At 40.0% G+C, this 24,492-nt stretch overlaps 1 pseudogene; it reads right to left on the reverse strand.

The window, feature by feature from the left end:
* Positions 1 to 13,075: 13,075 nt before the first annotated feature.
* Positions 13,076 to 23,554, reverse strand: LOC141425799 (interferon-induced very large GTPase 1-like; annotated as a pseudogene).
* Positions 23,555 to 24,492: the final 938 nt, after the last annotated feature.

A 24,492-nucleotide genomic window follows, 5' to 3' on the forward strand; every position in this document is an offset into this window, starting at 1 on the left:
ATTCAAATAAACTGGAAAATCTATGAGTAAATTTCTAGACTTTTTTAATTCATTTATTCATATGTGTATACATTGTTTGGGCCATCTCTCTCCTTCTTCCCCTAATCCCCCTTGCTCCTAGGCAGAACCTGTTCTGACCTCTTCTCCAATTTTGTTGAAGAGAAGACATAAGCAATAATAAGAAAGGCAGTGTCTTTGCTAGTTTGAGATAGGGATAGCTATACAGAGAGATTCCTAGCATTGCTTCCATGCACATGTGTATTACAACCTGAACTGGTTAATCTCTACCAGACCTCTTCACTACCTCCTGGTCACCTTCCATAGTGGCCTTTGTTAGTTTAAGATTACTTTATTAGCTCATTTAAAGTGGGCACATCAAACACTTTCAAGTTTTGAGTTTACTACCTTTCCCTATTCCTCCTATATGCATTCTCCCCTTAGCGTGTGACCCATGCCCAATAATATTACTGAATTTGTTTTAGGTCTAAAATCTGCATATGAGGGAGAACATACAATTTTTGGCCTTCTGAGCCTGGCTAACTTTGCTTAAGATGATGTTCTCCAGTTCCATCCATTTACTTGCGAATGACAAGATTACATTCTTCTGCATGGCTGAGTAAAATTCCATTGTGTATAAATACCACATTTTCTTAATCCATTCTTCAGTAGTTTGGGATCTTGGCTGTTTCCATAACTAGGCTATTGTGAATAGTGCTGCAATAAACATGGGTGTGCAAGAGTCATTATTGTATCCTGACTTACTTTCTGAGGAGTTGTATTGCCGGATCATATGAAGGTTTTATTTTCACTTTTTTGAGGAGCCTCCATACTGCTTTCCACAGAGGTTGTACTAATTTACATTCCCACCAACAGTGTATAAGGGTTTATTTTTCCTGAATCCTCACCAACATTTGTTGTCAGTTGTGTTCTTGATGGTAGCCTTTCTAACAGGAGTCAGGTGGAATCTTCATGTGGTTTCGATTTGCATTTCCTTTATGGCCAGAGATGTTGAACATTTCCTCATGTGTTTTTTGGCCATTTGGTCTTCTTCCTTTAAAAAAGCTCCTCAAGCTCATTTTTCCATTTCTTCATTGGGTTGTTGTTCTTTGGAAGTTTAGTTTTTGTGAGCCCCCTGTGTATTCTGCTTATTAATCCCTTGTCATATGTATAGCTGGCAAAGATTTTCTCCCATTCTGTGGGCTGTCTCATGAGTTGTGACCATTTCCTTTGCTGTTTAGAAAGAAGCTTTTTATTTTCATGTAGTCCCATTTGTCAATCTTTTCTCTTAATTTCTGAGCCACTGGAGTTCTGTTTAGGAAGTTATTACCTATGTCTATATGTTTTGAATTTCTTCCTTGTTGTGGAGAAGAGTGGATTTTTTTTCAGTGGTCAATAAGTACACTGCACACTTCTCCAATTTCTGGTCATGGGCTTTTAGTCTGAAGTTCTCATGTGTGCCCACAGGGTGGCACCCTTCCCCTGCTGTGCAAGCCAGCATCCCTTTAGACAGAGGCTTTCTCTCAGTCCCTGCTCCTCCTTAGGCTAGATATACTGGGCTGAGTAGCAATCAGTGGTGCTCCTCCCAGCTAGGCAGCTTTGGAGGGCTCCACTTGGGCTGTTTAGCGAAAGGCTCCTGTTAGGGGGACAGATAGTTTTAGTTTGCTTTGCTAGGTGGTTGCACAGGGCTGAGTAGGGAGCAGTGGCCCACCTCCCCTGATGGGCAAGTGTGGAAGCTCAGGCTGTTTGGTAAAAAGCTATTGTCTGGGGTGGGGGGGGGGTAGAGGAGGACAGTCAGATTCAGCTCACTACTAGGCTTCACAGGAGTGGTCAAATGAATTATTTTTTTCCATAGGCTGGCCTCAAACTTGGCTAGTTTACCCCCACACTGTCTTTCTTTGTATAGAGATGTGTGGGCTGAGCCGAGAGTCACATTGCCTCTTTCCCACCAGGCATGGTGGGAGAGTTCACTCAGTTTATTAGGCCAAAAGCTTTCACCTGGAGATTTCTGTCAGCAACCTGTGGTAACTCTCAGGACTGAAAGTGGATAGCTCACCTGAATGGTTTGTAGGCACTTCTCTCTGGTATGGGAGGGACTCTCAGGTGGGTGTCCAGTGTTTGGAGGCCAGCAGTAAGTGACTGGTGGGTGGCAGGTGGTGATTGTTTCCTTTCTCCACAGTCCAGGACTCCCCAGGCTTTTGCAAAACTTGCAGCCGTATGTGTGTGGGTTTTTAGCACTTCTGGTGGTCCTTGTGGACTGGAGGCTACTCTGTTCCAGGAAAAAACAATTAAAAAAACACCCACCAGTAGTGCAGCACTTTCCTGGCAGCATCCACATGCCTCAGGTGGGTTTGAGCTTTAAAAGACTTATTTTGAAGTTGGTCATTATAGAAATGGACTGTCTATATATTGACAACCTCTTATTTAGCAAACTAGCCAAACCAACTACCCTTGGTGTCACAGACCTAAGGTTTTCTTTCAGGTTGGTGGGAGCTCAGTGTTCTAGGGGCTGTCCAAAATCCATCATCTTGGAAATCTCTTCTGTTTGGTATTCTTTATCTAAGTTGAAGTATGTATATGCTATGACTTAGGAATTCTATTCTTGGTATCTACCTAATGGAAATGTGTATGTATGTGCAGCAAAAGCTATATGTAACAGTGCTTGTAGAAACATTATTTAAAATACCCCCCAATGGAAAACAATCCAAATTTTCATCAGTAATATAGTTTAGCAAATTGTTATCCAATCATATTGATAGGCAGATGATACACAGGAATTTTTGGGTGTTGAGTGTTCTTGGTCTGCTCTTAGATAGAAAGCAAAGGTGGACTTGAATCTATCTGCTGAATCTATCAGCAGAGGTTAGATAGATTTTATTTGTAGAGAAGAGAAAAAAAGGGCTTCATAGGGGCATGCAGTGGGTCCTGGAAACCAGTGGTCCCATGGGTCAGGTTGGAAATTGTGTTTTATCCCCTTTTTTTTTTTTTTATTATTTCCTGAGGGTGGAGGAGTTTCTCTGGTGCAAACAGATGTTTCCTGGGAAGGAGAAGTGTCTCCCTTGCTAATTATCACCTTTTGGGGCCTCTTGCAGTCTACCCTTCAAGTCCTCTCTCTCAATAATCGCCCGAACTGCTGTTAGGAATAGGGACAAGGAAGTCTATTCAGTGTCTGCTTTCTGCTGACAGGGGAGATGAAGGGGCCTGCAGCATCAAGGCTGACCCCAAGAGGGGTTATGGAGGGGACTGTGAGAGTAGGTCGTTTTCATCTCCATCAGGGGCATCTGTAGTTTGATGGATTCTAGGCGAAAGGAAACAAACTTGACAAGTAAAATGCAAGGCCCAAACACAAGCAAGAGAAAATTGCAACTATAGGCCCCAGAAAGAGTAGGAACCATGTCCTGGAGGGGAGCCAGGATTTTATTTGGTCTCATACCTGTGTGGATATCTGAATTTTGAGGCACTGTTCTCAGAGCCACTTAGCCTGTTGGAGAACGTAGTCTGCACGTTCCTCTACAATGCCTCAAGTGTTTATATATGTGCAACAGGAAGTATTGGCAATGGCAATACCCCTCCTTGTTTAGCCAAAAGAGAATCTAGGGCCAGGCAGTGGTCCGTGACCTTATAGGTAAGGGACAACAAAGACCTTTGCATGTCCTTAATGACAAGGCTTATCTGGTCTGAGGTGCCCTCTATTACTTTGGTTAGATTTTTTGCAGTTGCATGATTGGCAATCACCCCATAGCTTATTCCAGCTAGGCCTGCAATTAATGTTATTTTCCCTAAAACTATTAGAGTAATCTCCCTTTTATCCCTATGGGAAATTATCCCTGTTCATTGGAAAATTCAGTCTGTTATGTTATAGTATTATTCCAAAAAGAAGTATGTTCAGGATTAGGTATAAATTGGGCAATTGACCAATATCCTCCAGTATGCTTTGGGTGTAGACATGGCAGCCCCCATACCCAGTTCTTTTTCCATGACCTTCCTACAAAGTGATCTCCTTCCTCAAGGCATAAAATACCTTGGGTGTTGTTAGCTTGGGGCTGAGAGGAGTCTCCTAGAAACATGTAGTTGGGGACATTAAGGCTGTTGGTAAAAGATGGAGGCACAGGGGTGGCAAGGTAGAATTACACAGTTTTTTTTTAACCCTTTTGTATATTTTGTTAAGAGACATTTGTGATGACCAGTAGCAAGTATGCAATAAGTCTTTACCAGTGAGGTTTGAGGACTTGGTCAGCTTGGAGATGAGGTTCCCTTTATAAGCACTAGCCCTAAGCACATTGGAGCCCATAAAAGTGGGGCCCTTAGAGCTATTTATACAGCACCAGCTGGTTGGCAGATGATAGTCACCTTTAAGGGTGGTGAAGTCAAATATGTCTGTTTTTTGGTATTAGGCCCTAGGCCTTCTATTGATGAATGAGAAACTGGTGTATAGCTGTCTGGGACAAAAACGTTAAACATCTGGATTTTTGTCTGAGTGATGAACCCAAGCCAAGAATAAGACATAGTAGGCTGGTTCTTCCATGGGACCCCTGTAAGAGAAACCATGGCATAGGAGAAGTTATCTGGCCTGAATATCAAAGAAGGGAAAGGACCCTGAGTGAAATTTAATAATACCCATACTGGCAAGTGAGCAGTTGTCTGTCTCTCATAGAAAACCCAAGGGTCCTTTAGTAGAGATTTTGGAAGGGCAAATGCTCAAGAAAGATTCAAAAGGCTATAGTTCTTCCCATATTGGAGCTATAGTTTTTTCCATATAGGGGTACTAGTGTACCCAGAAGACCAAGCCCCATAGCAATGTAGTTAGCAAATAAAAGGAGCATGCTAATGCTGCCTTTTGGGTTCTAATCCAATTAGAAAAGCTGTAGCAGCAAGTCCTATTCCCAAAGTAATTACAAATAGAATGAATAGATTGATTAGGAGGTATTGGAGATTTGGATCAAGAAGGTTCATGGAGGTGACTTATCTGTATTTTTAGGTGTTTTCTTTTTGAACAGCAGTTTTAATCCATCCAAAGGTTTGCATAAGAAGGAGGCAGGCTCTGATTTTGGGTCCAGAGATGAAGATGTGATGTTCACAGGGGGATCGCAACCCTTGACTCTTGAGTGATGGATCCAGGAATCAAGGCCAGCCACTCGCACTGCCATTGGGGTAGACAGAATAACTGTACATGGCCCCTCCCAAAGAGGGGTGTTTAAGTCCAGGGTTGGATTTGGAGACTTTATTAGGACTAGGTCAACAGGGCAAAAGCCAGACGGTCCCTTTATATCCTCCCTGGGGGGGTGGCTTGTTTGATCTCTGAGAGTGTTTGCTGGAATTTAGCAAGTTGAGTTACATGGGCGATTAGTTGAGCTGTTTCTTGGTCAAGAAGGAGGTCATTGGTTAGGAAGGGCCTGCTGTATAGAGATTCAAAAGGGGTCAGTCCCTGTTTGCCTGGAGTGTTTCTGAGCCAATGAGCACAGTAGGGAGGAGCTTGGTGCAGGGGGAGTGGGTTTCTTGGGCCAATTTAGCCAGGTGTTTTTTTAAAAGTTCGTTTGCTTTTTCTACTTTTCCAGATGTCAGGCACAGTGGAGGTGGTATTCTATGCTTAGTACTCTAGAGAGTCCCTGAGTTACTTCTGCCTTAAATGTAGGCCCATTATCATTTTGAAGGCTTTGGGGGAGACCAAAATGAGGGATTATTTCTGTGATTAGAACTTGTACCACCTCCTTAGGATGCTCCGTTCTGCAAGGACGAATGTGTCCAGTGAATGTGTCCACAAACACTAACAGTAGTTTTGACTTTGGTCCCCCTGGCATATGGGTAAAGTCTAGTTGCCAGTCTTCCATGGGATAGGATTCCTGCCTCTGTGCCCCTGGCACCTGGAGTCTTTTATTATTGGGATTATTTTTTGGCATGTTTCACATCTCTGTACAACTTGTTGGGTGGTGTCCCTTAATGTAGTGCCCACAAACATTTTGTTGACTAAAACCAAAGTATTGTTTAAGCCCAAATGGTAGATCTGGTGGAAGGTCTTAAGAATTTTCCATTGGAATGTCTCAGGGAGCCATAGCTTCCCTCCAGAGGATACCTGCCTGCCCTGGTGATCTAACTGGTATCCTTGGTCTGAGGCTTGTTTACTTTCCTCTGACCAATAATGTGGTCTTTCTGGGGGAAGGAAAGTCCCCTCCCTGAAGAGAGGGCCAGTTGTATTTTCCTGCATGGCTGCCCCTTTAGCTGCCTTGTCAGCTGCTTTGTTTCTCTTTGCTGTCTTATCTTCCCCTTTTTGGTGACCTCTATAATGAATCATGGAGACCTCTTTAGGCAATTGAACAGCATCTAGGAGGGCTAGTATGTTGCAGGCATATCTAATGGGAGATTCTGTTGTAGTTATCATTCCCCTTTCCTTCCATATGACTGCATGAGCATGCAGGATCAGGAAGGCAAACTTAGAATCTGTATAGATGTTGACTCTCTGTTCTTTTGACAGTTTTAGAGCTTCTGTTAGGGCCACTTATTCTGCCAATTGAGTGCTTGTATTAAGAGGAAGAGGACCTGATTAAAGGAGGCCAAATTCTGTCATAACTGCAAACCCTGCATATCTGACACCATTTAAAAAAAATGTTATTATTCATCTGTGCATACAAGGCTTGGGTCATTTCTCCCCCCTGCCCCCACCCCCTCCCTTACCACCCACTCCGCCCCCTCCCTCTCCCCCCCACCCCCTCAATACCCAGCAGAAACCATTTTGCCCTTATTTCTAATTTTGTTGTAGAGAGAGTATAAGCAATAATAGGAAGGAACAAGGGTTTTTGCTGGTTGAGATAAGGATAGCTATACAGGAATTGACTCACATTGATTTCCTGTGCATGGGTGTTACCTTCTAGGTTAATTCTTTTTGATCTAACCTTTTCTCTAGTTCCTGTTCCCCTTTTCCTATTGGCCTCAGTTGCTTTTAAGGTATCTGCTTTAGTTTCTCTGTGTTAAGGGCAACAAATGCTAGCTAGTTTTTTAGGTGTCTTACTTATCCTCACCCCTCCCTTGTGTGCTCTCACTTTTATCATGTACTCAAAGTCCAATCCCATTGTTGTGTTTGCCCTTGATCTAATGTCCACATATGAGGGAGAACATACGATTTTTGGTCTTTTGGGCCAGGCTAACCTCACTCAGAATGATGTTTTCCAATTCCATCCATTTACCAGCGAATGATAACATTTCGTTCTTCTTCATGGCTGCATAAATTTCCATTGTGTATAGATACCACATTTTCTTAATCCATTCATCAGTGGTGGGGCATCTTGGCTGTTTCCATAACTTGGCTATTGTGAATAGTGCTGCAATAAACATGGGTGTGCAGGTGCCTCTGGAGTAACCTGTGTCACAGTCTTTTGGGTATATCCCCAAGAGTGGTATTGCTGGATCAAATGGTAGATCAATTCTGACACCATTTTTGACAAAGGAGCTGTTGTCAGTGTATAATTCTAGATCTGGGCTTTTTAAGGGCCTATCAGTCAAGTTAGGTCAGGCAGCATAATTCTCCAAAAGTACCTCATCACATGAGTGTTCAGGATTTCCCTCTGCTGGTGGTAGAAGGGATGCAAAGTTTAGGCTATGACAGGTCCTTAAAGTTATTCCTATCTCTACCAGTAGCTGGGCCTGGTGTTTAAGTAGATGGCTGTCAGATGACCAAGTCCTCCTTTTGAGTTTAAAATTCCCCCTAGGTCATGTGGGGTGTAATAGTCAGGGGCTGGTTTAAGACAAACTTTTGAGCTTCAGGCACTAGAAGGCCAACTGCAGTGACTGCTTAAAGATGTCCTGACCATCCCTTGACTACCTGATCTAATTCTTTTCTTAAGTAGCCCACTGGCTGGGGAGTAATGCCTAGGAGCTGAGTCACCACTCCCGGGGCCAATCATATAATTAAACTTGTCCTATACTGTGAGACCCAAGGTGGAGCTGTCATAAGGGCTTTTTTAAACTGGTGGGATGCATTTTCTGATTTTTCATCCCATTCAATAAAGGGCTGGAGATCCTTTTATGCTTCCTTAAAGATCTGATACAAGGGCCTGGCTAGGTCTGCATGTCCCAGAATCCAAATTCTACAGTATCCTGTCACTCCCAAAAAGGCCCTCAATTGTTTTAGAGCCTTGGTAGAGGAAATGTCATGATAGGACGGATTCTATCTTCTCCTAGAACCCTCATTTCTTTCTCCAGGAGAAACCTAAATATGGAACCCTAGACTGACACAGTTGGGCTTTTTCTTTAGAGATTTTATAACCTCTATCTGCTAGGAAATTTAGTAAGGATTCAGTAGCTCACAAAATGACAGACTCAGTTGGTCCACAGAGGAGGAGGTCATCTACATATTGTAGCAAAGTAGCTTGTGGATTTTGCCATTCTGCCAAGTGTTGGGTTAGAGCCAACCTAAAGAGATGTGGTTTGTCTCTGAATCCCTGGGGGAAGACAGTCCAGGTGATCTGTCCAGCATTTTGTTTGGGGTCCTCAAAGGTAAAGATAGGTTGACTTTTAGGGTATAAGGGAATGCAAAAGAAGGCATCCTTTAAGTCCAGGACAGAGTAGTAAGCAATACCTGGGGGAATTTGGACTGAAAGCATATAGGGATTTGGAATTATAGGGTGGAGAGGCACTACTGCTTCATTGATCATGTGGATATCTTGGACTAGCCTACGTTTGTTAGGTCCCTTCCTGACACTGAGAATAGGAGTATTATATGGGCTGGAGCATTCTATTAGTAGTCTCTGTCTCTTTAAGTTTTGATTATGGAACTTAGTCCCTCCTTAACTTCTGGTCTTAAAGTAAAGACCAGAAGTTAAGACCTCCTTAACTTCTGATGGGGAAACCCAGAGGGGTCCTTGAGATGAATTAGGACTGGGACCACCATTTGTGCTTGTCCTATGGAATGTCCATCCATCTACACCATGGGGTCTACTTGTTCCTCTATCAGAGGCTAGCAAAAGTACTCCCCTGGAGGTAAAAGGAGCTGCACTCACAATTAAAATAGAAGGTCTTGTCCTAGCAGAGGAGTAGGGATTTCTGGGACAATTAAACATGAGTGACAGAAGTGGAAATCTCCCCAGGAGCAGGCTAGAGGCTGAGTGAAATAACACTCTAGGGGCTAGCCTGATATGCCCTGAACAGTAATTTTCTTGTAGGACCTGGCTCTGGGTGAAAAAAGAATAGCTGAAATGCTGGCTTCAGTATTGATAAGGAGGCTGACCTTGTGCTTTTCAATAGTAAATATTGCCTGGAGCTCCTCTGCTTTTATGTTGGTCACAGGAGCCTGGATGGGCCCCAGGACCCATCATTGGGTGGGAGGCTCTGGCCTTGGTTTTCTTGGAAACCAAGGATAGTGTGCCTTCCAATGATTTTCCCAGCAAATGGGGCAGGGTCTCAGAGGTGGCTTCCTCTGGGGGCACTCCCTGCTAAAATGGCCTGCCTGTCCACATTGAAAACATGTCCTTGGGTTTGGACTGTGCCCTGGGGGAACCTCTCTGAGTGCTGCAATCATGGTCTCCTGCCATTTTTCCTTTCCATTTTCCCTCTCCAGGTCCTTTTTCTAACTCCCTAATATAGTATATATATGTGGCTACATGGACCAATTGGTCTAGGTCTCTGTTCCGTTCAGCCACCAGCTTTTGAAGCTTTCTATGATATCTGGGGCTGACTGTGTTAGAAATTTTCTTTAGTACAATCTCCTCCTGCTATGCCTCCAGTACAATGTTGGTATGTTTTGGTAAAGCATTCTTAAGTCTCTGTAGGAAAGCTACTGGGGTTTCTAAGGGTCCTTGCTGTATAGCCATGACTTGGGAGGAATTAAGGAATTTATCTTGGCTCTCCTTAGACCCTCAAGAATGCAGTGGATGAAGTAGTTATGGGTCCATTTATCCTTGTCATTCTCAGGGTCCCACTTAGGATCATATCTAGGCACTGCCTGATTTCCTGTAGGAATTGGGAATCAGGATTCCCTTTAAGGTATCCAGTGTCTCTGTCTTTCTTCCTGCTCCCCCTCCTCCTTCTCTAAGGGCCCAGTCTGAGTTAGGCTTATAGGGTCACATTTATCTAAGTGATAATCACCCCTAGCTGTAGCTGCCTGATCTACTGCTCACTGTTTCTCAGAGAAGTCAGAGTCTGAGATAACAACAGCATTATATCCTTCCAGTTCGGAGAAGTTCAGACTTCTCTGAATGTCTGGATGTACTGATTTGGGTTTTTTGTGTAACTTCTTAAATCCCTTTTTATTTCTTTAAGTTCGCTTAATCTAAAAAAAATGTTTTTCATTGATTCTTTGTATTTTTTTGTTTCTATTTCATTGGTTTCAGCCCTTATTTTAATTATTTCTTTCCTTCTGCTTATTTTGGGATTTGCTTGTTCTTGTTTTTCTAGGAGTTTGAGCTATAGTATTATGTCATTGATTTGAGAGCCTTCTGTCCTTTTAATATATGCACTCATGGCTATACACTCTCCTCTTAGGACTGCCTTTGCTGGGTTCCATAGGTTCTCCTAGGTTGTGATTTCATTTTCATTAACTTCCAGGACCCTTTTAATTTCCTCTCTTATTTTATCAATGACCCATTGATCATTGAGCAATGTGTGTTTAGCTTCCAATTGTTGGCATGTTTTTTACTGCAGTTTTTGTTGTTGATTTCTAGTTTTAATGCATCGTGGTCAGATAGAATGCATGGGATTATTTCTATTTTCTTATATTTGCTGAGGCTTGCTTTGTGCCCAAAATTGCTTCTTCAATTTTGGAGAAGGTTCCGTGGGCTGCTGAGAAGAATGTCTATTGTGCAGAAATTGGATGAAATATTCTGTAGACATCAGCTAGATCCATTTGATCTATGGTGTGATTTAGTATTAGGATTTCTTTATTGATTTTTTTGTTTGGATGACCTATCTATTGGTGATAGTGGGGTATTTAGGTCTCCTACTACCACTGTGTTGGAGTTTATATGTGTTTTTAGGTCCTTCAGAGTATGTTTGATGAAATTGGGTGCATATAGGCTGATAATTCTTATTTCTTTTGGTATATTTCTCCTTTTATTAGTATGGAGTGTTTTTCTTTATCTCATTTGATCATTATAAGTTTGAAGTCTGACATAAGTATTGCTACCCCTGCCTGTTTTTGGAGACCATTGGCTTGGTAAATCTTCTTTCAGCCTTTTACTCTCAGCCGGTGCTTATTTCTATTGATGAGATGGTTCTCCTGTAGGCAGCAGATTTTGGATCTTCCTTTTTAATCCAGTTTGCCAATCGGTGTCTTTTGATGGGGGAATTTAGTCCATTGAAATTCAGTGTTAGTATTGATAAGTACGTGGTGATCCCTGTCATGTAGTTGTCTTTGTTGATTAAGGGTTTGATTATGTGCAGCTGAATCAGTGTTACTCTTTTCTTTCTTGCCTTTTCTTCTACTGTGGTTTGGTATTGCCTGCCCTTTCATGGTTTTGTTTGCTTTCATTTTCTATGTGCAGAATTCCTTGGAGAATCTTTTGTAGTGGTGGCTTGATGGTCATTTATTGTTTTAGTTTCTGCTTCTCACGGAAGACTTTTATTGTTCCATCTATTTTGAATGATAGTTTTGCTGGGTTGCATATCCTAGGATTGAAGTTATTTTCATTCAGTGCTTGGAAGACCTCACTCCCTGCTCTTCTTGCTTTTAAGGTTTCCGTTGAGAAATCTGCTGTGATTTTGATGGGTTTACCTTTGTATGCTATTTGTTTTTTCTCTCTTTTACAGCTTTCAATATTCTTTCTCTAGTCTCTGTACTTGTTGTTTTAATGATGATATGCTGTGGGGTAGTTCTATTTTGGTCAGGTCTGTTTGGTGTTCTGGAGGTTTCCTGTGCCTGAATGGGCATAGTTTTCTCTAGATTTGGGGAATTTTCTGTTATTTTTTAAAAAAATATATTAGGCATTCCTTTTGCTTCACCTCTTCTCCTTCTTCAATGCCCATGATTCTCAGGTTTGGTCTTTTGATAGAATCAGGGAGTTCTTGTGTTTTCTTTTCACAGGTCTTGAGTTGTTTAACTAATAGTTCTTCAGTTTTTCCTTTAATTACCATTTCATCTTCAAGTTCTGAGATTCTGTCTTCTGTTTGTTCTATTCTGATGGAATGGCCTTCCATTTTGTTTTGTGTTTCTGTTTCATTCTTTTTTCTGAGGTTTTCCATATTGTGGGTTACTTCCTCTTTAATATTGTCAATTTTTGTCCTTAATTCATTTATCTCTCTGTTTATGGTGATCTCTGTTTCAGTTTGGTGTTTATTTAGGGCTCCTATGATTTCATTTGTTTGTTTCTATTTTCTCATATTCTTTATTTTTGTTGTCTTGGAACTTCCTAAGTGCTTCCTGTACATTTTGGTTGACCATATCTAGTAACATCTCTATGAAATTCTCATTAATTACTTGTAGGATTTCTTCTTTCAGAGTGTTATTATGGGCTTTGCTGGGTTCCTTGGTTTAGTTTAATCTTTGTTTTGTGGAGTCTGGATCTGGGTATCTGTTTTCTTCAATTTGCTATACATCCTGTACTACTTTATTTTTGGGGAGAGAATTGTTTCCATTCCTTTTTTGTGTACCCATATTTCCAGTAGGTACAATTTCTGTATCTGGATTAGGTGTAATTTAGTATTAGCTGGGTTACAATATTAATACTAACAAAACCAAGAGAGAAGGAGAAAAAAGAGAAAGAGAAGGAAAGGTAAAAGAAAGAAAGAAGAGAAAAAAATGAAAAAATCTGAAAGATGGTGGGTGATCAAACAGCAAACCAGACATCCAAACCCTTAAAGAAGGGAAAAAAAAATCACCAGTTGTGGAATAGTAGAATTGCAGTCTTAGTTGTTCTGATATTACTCCTTTAGCATCCAGTCCTGTCTATCTGTGTCTCTTAGGCAGGTTTGGAGCCCTCCTGTGCTGGCCTGAGTGGGAGCCTGGTGGAGTGGTTATCTGGCAAGCCTGACATGGCCCAAGTGGCAGGGATCCTGGTGGAACTTGGATCTGGTCATCCCATGCGGAGGTAGGGCCTGGCAGGGCCTGAGGGGCAAGGGGCCCAAGGGGCATGGATCCTGGTGAAGTGTATATCTGTCATGGAGCTGGGGCCCGGTGCAGCCCAAGGGGCAGGGATCCCAGTGCGGTGGGGAATGTGGCTGTCTCATGCGGAGCTGATGCCCAGCAGGGCCCAAGGGATGGGGGTCTCAGTGGAGTGGGGATGTGGTTGTCTTTCATGAAGCTGGTGCCCTGTGGGGCCTGGATCCAGTTGTCCCATGTGGAGCTGAGACCCAGCAGGGCCTGAGGGGCGGGAGACCCGAGGGGTGGGGGTCCCATCAGGGTGTGGATCCAGTACAGCCCAATGGGCAGGGAGCCCGGCAAAGCCAAACAGCGGCTCTGCAAGCCTATGGGGTGGGGACTTGTCGGGCTGGCTGTTCTTTTAGTAGATTGTGGCGTGGAGAAGCCTTCCATGATCTAGGGATTTAGAGTGCCATACTTTCGGCTCTCCCTGATGCTTTACCTCAGCCAAGCATGTCTCTAGCATCTCAGCAAAGTCCCTGGTTCACGGAGCTCACACAGTCTGCATCTGTGTCCCAGTTGCCATCTTGGATCTCCTGGAAATTGGGTTTTATATCCTTTTCATTTATTGCCTGAGGGTGGAAGTGTCTCTTTGGGGCAAACAGATGTTTCTTGGGAAGGAGAAGGGACTACTTGGCTAATTATCACCATTTAGGATCTTCTGCAGTCTGCCCTTCAATATAATGGAATATTATTCAATAATGAAAATGAACTAATAGAATTCCCATATAGTGACATGGATCTTTGAGATTTATCCATGTCAGTATATGAAACATGAAGCATACATACTGTATCTTTCCAATTGCATGTTCAAAACCAGGTCTAATCTGTGGTATTAAACTGCCTTTGGGAGGCGAATAAAGAGAGAGTATAGAGATTAGGACATAGGAATGTGTTTGGTTTGTTACAAATTCATTGAAGTACACACCTACAATCTGAGCATTATTTTTAACATAAAAATAATGTTTCAGTTTAAAAAATAAAACAAAAATATTAGCAGCATCTTTTATAGCTTCTGACTCATTGAGGGCTATTCTCTCTGATTGCAGTATTTTGAATTCTTTGTCTGATATGGAAAAAATGACTGCATTAAAGATTTTGAACAGGGAATATGTTCCTGGATTATTCAGGTGGGTCCATTGTAATCACCGGGTTCTTATGTGAAGGAAGCAGCAGGATCAGAATTAGAGTCATGCAGCATGAGGAAACTTGACCAGCCATTGCTGACTTTGGACTTGAAAGAAGTCAGTCTAAGAATGCAGGCAGATTCTAGAAGGTGGAAAAGCAAAGAAATGAATTTTTCACCTAAAGCTTCCAAAAAAGACCAAAGTCATACCAATACCTTGTTTTTGCTCCATGAGACCCAATTTTGGTCTTTGCCTTCAGATCTGGTAGATAAATCTGTGGTTTTACCCCAGCAAGTTGAGGAAATTTGTTATAACAGAAATAGAAACTTATTATAGTGAGTCACACAGTACTCAAATGATGTTTACTGGGTTTCAGTATTCTATTTTCATATGAACATATGAAGTGTTTTGAGCATTTTCACCCCCAATGCACTTTTCATCCTCCTCTCTCCAGCTGGTTCCCATTCCCAAACTGTTCTTCCTTTATACTTTTATCATTCATTTTTAAAAAGTCTAGATCTCACATATGTGAGGCAACATGTGACATTTGTCTTTCTCCATCTACTTATTTTGCTTCACATGACAATCTCAAATTCTATCTATTTTCCTGACAATTACATAATTTAATTCTTCTTTATGACTGAATAATACTCCTCTGAGTAATTTCCTACCTTTTCTTTATCTGTTCCTTGGTTGATGGACATGTAGGCTGCTTCCATAGTTCAGCTATTGTGAATAGTGTTGCTATAAACATGGGTGTGCAGTATTTCTATTGTGTGAGGACTTACATTCATTTGGATATGTGCCCAAGAGTAGCATAACAGGATCGTATGGTAGTTCTATCTTTAGTTTTTGGGGAACTTCCATACCTCCATAGTGTCTGTACTAATTTACATTCCAACCAACAGTGAATAAGGATTCATTTTCCCTGCATCCTCACCAAAATCTACTGTTCTTTATTTTCTTGATGATTTTTATTCTTACTGGAATGAGATGGAATTGGGATTTGCATTTCCTTTATGGATAAGGCTATTGAATATTTCTTCATGTATTTCTTGGCCATTAGCACTTTTTCTATTTAGAACTGTCCATCAATTAATTTACCCATTTATTAATTGGAGTATTTGCATTTTGGGGTTAAGTTTTGGATCTCTTTTTATTCTGGATGTTAATCTCTTACCTAATGAACAGCTGGCAAAGATTTTCTTCCATTTCTTAAATTGTCTCTTGATCCCAGCAATTGTTTTCTTTACTGTGCAGAAGCTATTAGTTTGATGCAATCCCATTTGTCACTCATGCTCTTATTTCAAGAGCAATTATAGTCTTATTCAAAAAAGTATTCCCTATGCTTATATCTTCAAGGGGTTTTCCTCTAATAGTTTCAAAGTATCAAGTCTAAAATAGCTCTTTGATCCATTTTGAATTAGTTGTCTTTGATGATTCTGGTGTTTGAACTCAGGGGTCTTTCATGTCATAATCCAGTTTTGGATTAGGATGACTTTGGTAGCATTCCTTCAATTCATATTTCATGAAATGGTTTGAAAAACATTGGCCTTAGTTCTTCTTTGAAGGTCTAGTAGAATTAAGCAGTCCTGGGCTTTTCTTTCTTAGGAGAATATGACTGTTTCAATTTCATTGCTTCTTATAGATATGTTTAAGTGTTACTCTTGGTTCAATTTTGGTAACTCATATGCATTTATAAACTTATCTATTTATTCTAGATTTTTCAATTTATTAGGATATAAATTTACAAAGAATTCCCTAATGATCTTCTGAATTTCATTGGTATGTGTAGTGATTTCTGCCTTCTTTTCTCTAATTTTATTAATTTGGGTCTTCAACCTCTTTCTTTTGATTAGTTTTTCTAAGAGTTTGTCAATCTTGTTTAATTTTTCAAAGAATCACATCTTTGTTTCATTGATTCTTTTCTTATTTTAGTCTCCATTTCTTTAATCTCAGCTCGATGTTTATTGCTTCCATCTACTGCTTTTGGGTTTGGTTTGTTCTTGTTTTTTAAGAGCTTGAGATTTATCTTTAGGTTACTTATTTGAGATCTCTCTGATCATTTCCTTCTTTTCATCAGCATGTATTAGTTGTACAAAGTTGCACAGTGTATTCATTGTGATGTTTCCATATATGCATACAATATACTCTAGTCAAACCCATCCTTTCTATCATTCTCCCTCATTCCACCTCTCCCCTTTTTGGAACAAATTCAATAGGTTTTGGTGTTCTATTTTCATACATGTGTACAGACTGTTTCCACCATAATCACCCCATCATCTCCTATGCTTTCTCCCATCCACTTGTACCCATCCCCAAACAGTACCAGTTTGTTTCTATCATTCATTTTAAGAACTAGATTCCACATATGAGACAGATCAAGTGATATTTGACTTCCTCAGTCTGTCTTATTTTGTTTAGTGTGATAAGATCTCTCTGCTTTTTAAATATAGTTACTTATAACTATAAACTTTCCTTTTATCATTGCCTTTGCTGTGTCCCAAAGGTTCTGGGAAGTTGTACTTTCATTTTCATTTGATTCTAGGACTTTAAAAAATATCCCCCCCTTATGTCTTCAATGACCTGTTGATCATTCAGCAATGAACTGATCAGTTTCCATGTATTTGAATACTTTCCATAGTTTGTGTTATCAATTTCTAGATTTATCTTTTGTGATATGACAAAATATATGAATTTTTTTCTTTAAAATTATTAGCATAAATTATTGTACAAAGTAGTTTCATTGTCATATTTACAACATGCATATAATGTACTTTAATTAAATATACCCCACCTGTCCATCTGAATTACTCTTCTTAACCAACTTCTCTCCTCCCCCTTCCTTTTTAAGTTTTTGGTGGGTTAACCTATTCTATCCTCACATATAGAAATAAAACATGCTTTGAACCTCTTCACCTCCACTATCCCTCATTATCCTGTTCCTCTCCCACAGATTCCAACCCCGATTGTCCCCTTTTTACATTTAGTTTCCATTTTTATCATTATTGTTTGTATGCCATTTACTGGCAGAACCTGGGTGACCTGAGCCATAAAAGATGAGGGGACTACTGAGTCCTGCTCAATAGCCACTTTAATGAAGCAAACAACTGCATTTATAAACTCCTTTTACACAGAGAGCATTTGGTCAGAAAAAACATGCCAAGTATTACATGTCAAGGTTACATTAGTACAGGGAAGCACAGTTAAAATTAACTCTTTGTTATGTCTCCTTTAAAACAGGAACAGAGAAACAGGAGAAGCACACAGTCAGCATAACTTTCTTATTTACATCTGAAGGACACGAAGCCATCTGGGAACCTTGAATACTGTTTTTCTGGACGTCTGGCTTTCTCACAAGGCCAGATACCAACTCACACAGGCACAGTCTGGTCTGAGACTTTTGCCTCAGTTCCTTAGAGCTTTCTCATAAGGCTAGATGCCAAATCACACAAGCACAGTCTGGTTCTGAGGCCTTTTCCTCAGTTCCTTGGAGCTTTCTCACAATGCCAGATACCAACTCACACAGGCAAGGTCCCACTGCTGGCTCCGACAATTGTTAACATCTTATACCACATCATCTTAAATCCACATTGAGCAAAAATGTGTAATATTTGGTATTTCAACCTTGGCTTATTTTGTCCAATGTGATATGTTCTAGTTCCATCCATTTTCCTGGAGGAATGGTCTTAGGTTTCCTTAAGAAGTCTGGTATAATTCACCAGTGTACCCATCTGGTCCTGGGCTCTTCTTTGTTTAGAGATTCTTTTTTTTTTAGGTGATCATTTAGTACTGCTTCAATTCATTACTCATTACAGTGCCATTTAAGTGATTGATATACTCTTGGGTCAGTTTAGGAATGTCATATAAGTCTATTAAAGTCTATTAATTTATCTATTTCTTCTAGATTTTTTAGTTCATTAGATAATAAGTTTTCAAAATATTCCCTAATGATCCTTTGAATTCCACTGGTATTTGTAGGGATAGCCCTCTTTTCATCTCTAATTTTATTAAGTTGGGTCTTTGACTCCTTCTTTTGGAAGGATCAAGTTTCATTTGTCAATCTTGTTTACCTTTTTGAAGAACCAACTTTTGGTTTCCTTGATTCTTTGTATTTTTCTTTTAGTCTCCATTTCACTAATTTCTGCTTGGATCTTTGTTATTTCTTTTCTCCTGCCAATTTAGGGTTTGGCTTGTTTTTGTTTTCCTAAGAACTTGCAGTGCAGGATTAGGTTTTTTTTTTTTTTTTTTTGCCATTTCTGTGATTTCTTAATTTAGGAACTTGTAGCTATAAACTTTCCTCTTAGCACTGCTTTTCTGTGACCAAAGTTCTGTTAACTTGTGCTTTCATATTCATTTGATTCTAGGAAGTTTTTGTTTCCTCCTTTATTTCTTCAATGACCCAATGATCATTCAGCAGTGTACTGTCCAGTCTTCATATATTTGAATAATTTTGTGTTTTTTCTAGTGTTATTCCTTGTGATTTGATAAAAATGTGGTTGGTTATTTCCATCTTCTTATATTTGTTAAAATTTGCTGCATGTTCATGTTCTAACAGATGATCTGTTTTACAGAAAGTTCTATGGGCTGCTGAGAAGAATGTGTATTCTGTAGTTGTTGGGTGAAATATTATGTAGACACCTGTTATACCCACTATTGTGTTGGGGTTTATTTGTGCTTTTATGTCCAGTAGTGTTTGCTTTATGAAATTGCATATGTGAATGTTTAGAATTGTTATCTTCTCTTGATGGATTGTTCCCTTTTATCAATATGAAGTGATCTTCATTATCTGTAGACTGCTTTGATCTTCATTATCTGTAGACTGCTTTGTCAGGTATAAGTATGACTACTTCCGCTTGCTTTGGGGTTCTATTTTGTTGGAAAATGTTTTTTCACTCTTTCACTTTATGCCTGTTTTTGTCTTTGTTAGTGACATGCACTTCCTGTAGGCAACAAATGGTTGGGGCTTGTTTTGTAATCTAACCCATCAGCTTGTATCTTAATTAGAGAAATCAGATTATTGACATTTAGAGTTATTATTGAAAGATATGTAGTAATACTTATCAGTTTCTTGTTTTGATAATGTTTGGTTCTTTCCTAATCTTCATTTGCTTTTGACTGAACTAGGAAAATTTACCTTACCCATATTTTCCTGGTTGCCTTTGTCTTCCTCTTCTGTTTGTAGAATTCCTTTAAGTATCTTCTGTAGTGCTGGATTAATGATCACGAATTCGTTTAATTTTTTTTTTTATCATGGAAAGTTTCTATTTCTCCTTCAATTATGGAAAATAGCTTTGCTGGGTAGGGTAATGTAGGTTGGTTCCTATGCTTGGAGGGTTCAATAACACTTGCAAGCAATGGCAGAGAGCTACTGGATGCTGAGCATTCTACCATTCATGAGCTTGGTGCTGTTTCTACAGTGATCCTCTGTCAATGGGACTTGCTCTTGTCAGACGAGTAGTGCTACAAATCACCATGCCCTCACTTCCTAAGCTCCCAGCCACTTCACTTCTCAATGAGTCCACATCCATCCCTCTCCCTCCTTACAACACTCTCTTATGGCTGTCTATCCATACTCTGTTGCAGAGTGTCTCAAGAGTCCCTGAGCAATGGTTGTTCCTTGGTTTTTCAAATTCCCAGAGTAGGTAAGTCTCAGACCCCACTTGGCAGCAAATGCCTGTACCTGGCAGGCAGCTACTGGAGCAGTGGCACTCCACTTGCCATGAGTGCAGTGCCCTGCTTCCACTGTAATCCTCAGGCAAGGAGGCTTGCTCTAGTCAGGGGGAGCTGGCTACACTCTGTTCCTTTCACTGCCTGAGCTCCCAGATGCTAACTTCTCTGAGGGTACACGTCTGACCCTCTCCTTCTCAACCACCTCCTTATGTGTCCATCTCCCTCCCAAACAATATGGCTTGGTGTCCTAAGACTCCCTGAGCTATGATTGTTTGTTGTTTTTAAGTCCCCAGAATAGCTCAGATTCAATCAAACCACACTTGGTGGCAAACCCTCACTGCCAGAAGCCAGCTCTTGGAGCTGGAACGCTCAACCAGCTATGGGCTCAGAACTGTTTCCCTGGTCATCTTCAGGCACTGGGACTTGCTCTAGCTCAGGAGGGTAGGGCCACCAATTATAAGGCCCTTCACTGCCCAATCTTCTGGTTGCTTAAACTCCACAGGTCCACACCAGACCTACTCCTCCACAATCAACTTATCTGGCTATGGCTAGTTGTCACAGACTCTCTGGGTTGTAATTTTTATTTTCAGTTCCTCAACATATCTTATTCTCACACTGTAACATCAATAGACCATGTAGCCCCTTGGCAGTTCCTGGAAAATGAGCACTTGCCTTCTCTGTTTGTGAGAATATCCTCAGGCAATGAAACTTGCTCTTATCAGGTAGGGCCTGATAGCCAAACACCAGGCCTGCCCTTCACACCCAACCCCCCAACTTCTGGTTGACTAACTGCTTGCCTGTGTTGGACCTCTTCTGTCTCTATCATCAACTCCTCTGGCCTTCTCCTTCCTGGATTCTGTGGTTGGGTGTTCCAGGACTCCCTGATCCCCACAACCAGTTTTATATAACCTGTGTACTCTGCCATCTGTGGACTGTTTCTGAAATGATCCTCAGGAAATGAAACTTGCTCTCATCAAGTGGGGCAGGGCTGCAAACCACTGTGCCATTCTCTTCTTAAGCTCTGCAGGTGCTTGCTTGCATCAGACCCTCTCCTCTCCATGACCATCTTGTGATTGTCTTCCACCCAGACACTGTGGCAAGACTCCCTTGGTTGTAATTGCCCTTTATTTTTAAGTGCTCTTGTATCTCAGTCTCAAATAATAGGTCCTTTCTAAAGTTTGTGCCTTGCCATAGATCTTCAGACTATGGGGAGTAAAAAACTGGTCTTGTCTAATGTTATTCTGTCACGCTGGAGTAGTCACTATCCCACTAAATCCTCACATTTGGTTTAAGATTTGTAGGAAGTCTGGGTTTGTCTCACAGTTAGGTTTGCCAGTCTGTCATGAAGGCTACCTAGCTTTCCTAGGTGGCAGAAGCTTTGGCTTTCCCTCCCTGCCATGACAGCCAGGACTGGAGCTACAAACTTAATTTCTTAATTGTCATCTTTCTGTTTTGCCTTAATTTTCAGCCTCCTGCCCATCTTTTGTGGGTTTTGGTCCTCTTCCTCTCTTCTGAATATAGTCTTTCATTTATTACCTTGCCTTTTGTCATTCATTGTGTCCTATGTGAAAATCTTCTTTTTCATCTCCAGGAAGGTATTCAATTTTCTTTTATTTGTTAAAACTTGGTTCGTGTCCTAAAACATGATCTATTTTGGAGAAAGCTCCAGGGGCTGCTAAGAATGTATATTCTGTAGATGTTGGGTAGAATTATTTATGGATCTTTGTTAGTTAACTTTATGGATAGTATCATTTAATTTAGAAGTTTTCTTATTGATTTTTTCATCTGGATGACATATCTGTTGTTGCGAGTGGGGTACTATTGTTTTGTTGAGGTCTACCTATGCTTTTATATTCAGTATTGTTTGCTTTATGAAATTTGGTGTGCTTACATTTAGTGTATATATATATTTACAATTGATATATCCTCCTGAGAGACTGATCCCTTTATCAATATGAAGTGACTTTGTTTCTTCTAATTTTGGTTTGAAATCTGCTTTGTCAGATGAGTACAGCTACTCTTGCTTGTCTTAGGGTTCCATTTGCTTTTAATACATTTTTCCATCTTTTCACTTTAAACCTCTGTTTGTCTTTGTCAGTGTGGTGCATTTCTTATAGGTACAAATGACTGGGTCTTGTTTTATAATCCAATTGGCCAGTCTGTGTCTTTTGGTTGGATATTTGAGGCCATTAACATTCAGAGTTATTATCAAAAGATATGTAGTAATTCCTGCCATTTTGTTGTTTTTGTAGTGTTTTATTATTTCTTATTCCTCACTTGCTTATCTACTCATCTATTGAGATTTATTGTTCCCCATGTTTTCATGGTTGTGTTTATTTTCCTCTTCTGTTTGTAGTATTACTTTAAATATGTTCTGCGGCACTGATTTAATGGTCATAAATTGCTTTAGTTTTTGTTATCAGGAAAAGTTTTTGTTTCTCATTAAATTATGAAGGATAGAAGGATTTTCTGGGTAGGTAATATCAGTTGGAAATTATTTTCTTTTTCGACTTGAAATACATCATTCCATACCCTTCTTGTTTTTAAAGTTTCTGTTGACACATCTGATGTTTTTCCAATGGGTTTGCCTTTAGAAGTTAGTTGATGATCTCTCTGGCTTTGAATTCTTGGTCTTTCTTCTTTCAGTGTCCAAGTGCTGGAATGACAGATATGTGGTAGCATGTCCAGCTTACCCTGAGTTTGTTTTTATTTTGTGGATGCTTAATTGATATCCAACAGGCTACCATAGTCCTATCATAGCAGAGTGAGTTAACTCAAACATCAGGTGGTATGGATTGTATACAATTTTCCAGTTGGAGGATGTAGCAATAAACTTAATAGAATACTTACTGCAATGTCTCGTGCCTGCCAATAGTTCTTAAGTGGATATATCCTGTCATCACCCAAAACAAGACAATTATTTCTGGCTACTGCAGTAGAGCAGCAATCAATGACAAAGTGGTCTGTTTTACACCAGCCAATTTCTCTGACAGTCTTAGGATGGTGGAATGGAACACTCTGGTCCCCTTTGTGTGTAGGAATTGTGTTTGTATAAACTGCTTTAGATAAGAAACATTGTTTCCAGCATCCACAGAGATGTTTAGAGAGGATTTTCTCAGTATTAGGGAACATTTTATCTATAGACATATGTGAACATTTCTCTTTTCCTTTCATCATTGTGGGATCCAAAGCTGCACTCATGGCTTCTTTGAAAAGTTCACCAGTTTATCTGCTGGTGTTCAATGATTGTCAATTTTCTTTGTGGACAGAACAAATTGCTCCCCAGGTGATCACAGAACAAACTCAATCACCCAGATGCAGTGATGCTTTATCTTAGCTACTGCTGTGGATTCACGAATAGCAAAGATGATGGCATTCCTTTATTTTTTCATCTCTTCCATTTGAACAATATCGTTTAATATGGTTTTCAATGTAGCTGCTAAAAATGATTTTATATTATGAATGTATTGCTAATAATTATCAAAATTTTCTTCTGCTGCCAGAGAGATAAGAACATATTTATCCAAGTTAGCCCTGTTTCCACAGAATGCAGAGCAGCTAACTAGCATGTCTCCAGTGATTTTAGGGGTCATTTTCCATAGATGGTGGCAGAAACAGCAGGGGTGAGTTTGTGCCACAGAAAATCAACAAATGTTTTGATGGAGGTGGATCCTTGGCAGGAGATTTTAAAACTCATGAAGAATTCTTCTTTCTTTCTTTCCAACTAGTTTACAGGATCATTTGCTCTCTTGAATGCCCTGTGTATTTCCTTAAAGATCTTTGATGTTCTTTGGAATAAACACAAAGATAACTCAATGTTGAAATTGCTTGTAAATGTGTATCTTTTTCAGTTGGTGCAAATTTTATTTCCATTCTATTATTCTCAGTATTTCATGGAAATCATTGAGATTGTATTCATGCTGTTGGCTCTGAATGTTGTTAGTAGTTTCTCTAAATGTTGAAAAAATGTGGTTGGTGGTCATATTAATGGACTCTTTATCATAGACCTCTCAATTCTTTGAGAAAAAGCATGTGTTTTACTCTTTCGGACATGCTTGTCATAATTGATCTGAAACTTCTCTAAAGAATTTCCCTTTAGTTTTTCCATGTTATTTCTTTCTTTTTTGAAATAATCCCATAGGATGTCTTCAGAATCCACACCAATGTGAGGCTCTGTGATTTCAGGGAAAGTAGAGGATACATCATAGACCCATTTTTCCAAAGTTGATTGAATTTCTCATGTAATTCTTCATCACTCAATTCTTTACCCTAAAAGCCAGCTCTTTGCTCTTCCCTAATAATTCAGTTTCACAATTTGTCTTGTTTTTATCCAGTCTTTCTTGACTTTTTTTTTGTGATCAATAAGTTCATTAACTTTTCTTTTGGTGTCTAAAATAAATAAGGTAGGTCTATTTTTAATTTTTTGTGGAACTTCCATATTGATTTCCATAGTGGTTGCACAAGCTTACATTCCCACCAACAGTTGATAAAGGTTTCTTTTTCCCAATGCTCACCAGCATTTGTTTGTTTTTCTGATGATTAGCAATCTGACTGTGGTGAGATGGAATATTAGTGTAGTCTTGATTTGCATTTCCTTTATGTCTAAGGATGTTGAACATTTCTTCATGTATTTGT

Source organism: Castor canadensis, chromosome 1 (assembly GCF_047511655.1).
Source record: "Castor canadensis chromosome 1, mCasCan1.hap1v2, whole genome shotgun sequence".
NCBI lineage: Eukaryota > Metazoa > Chordata > Mammalia > Rodentia > Castoridae > Castor > Castor canadensis.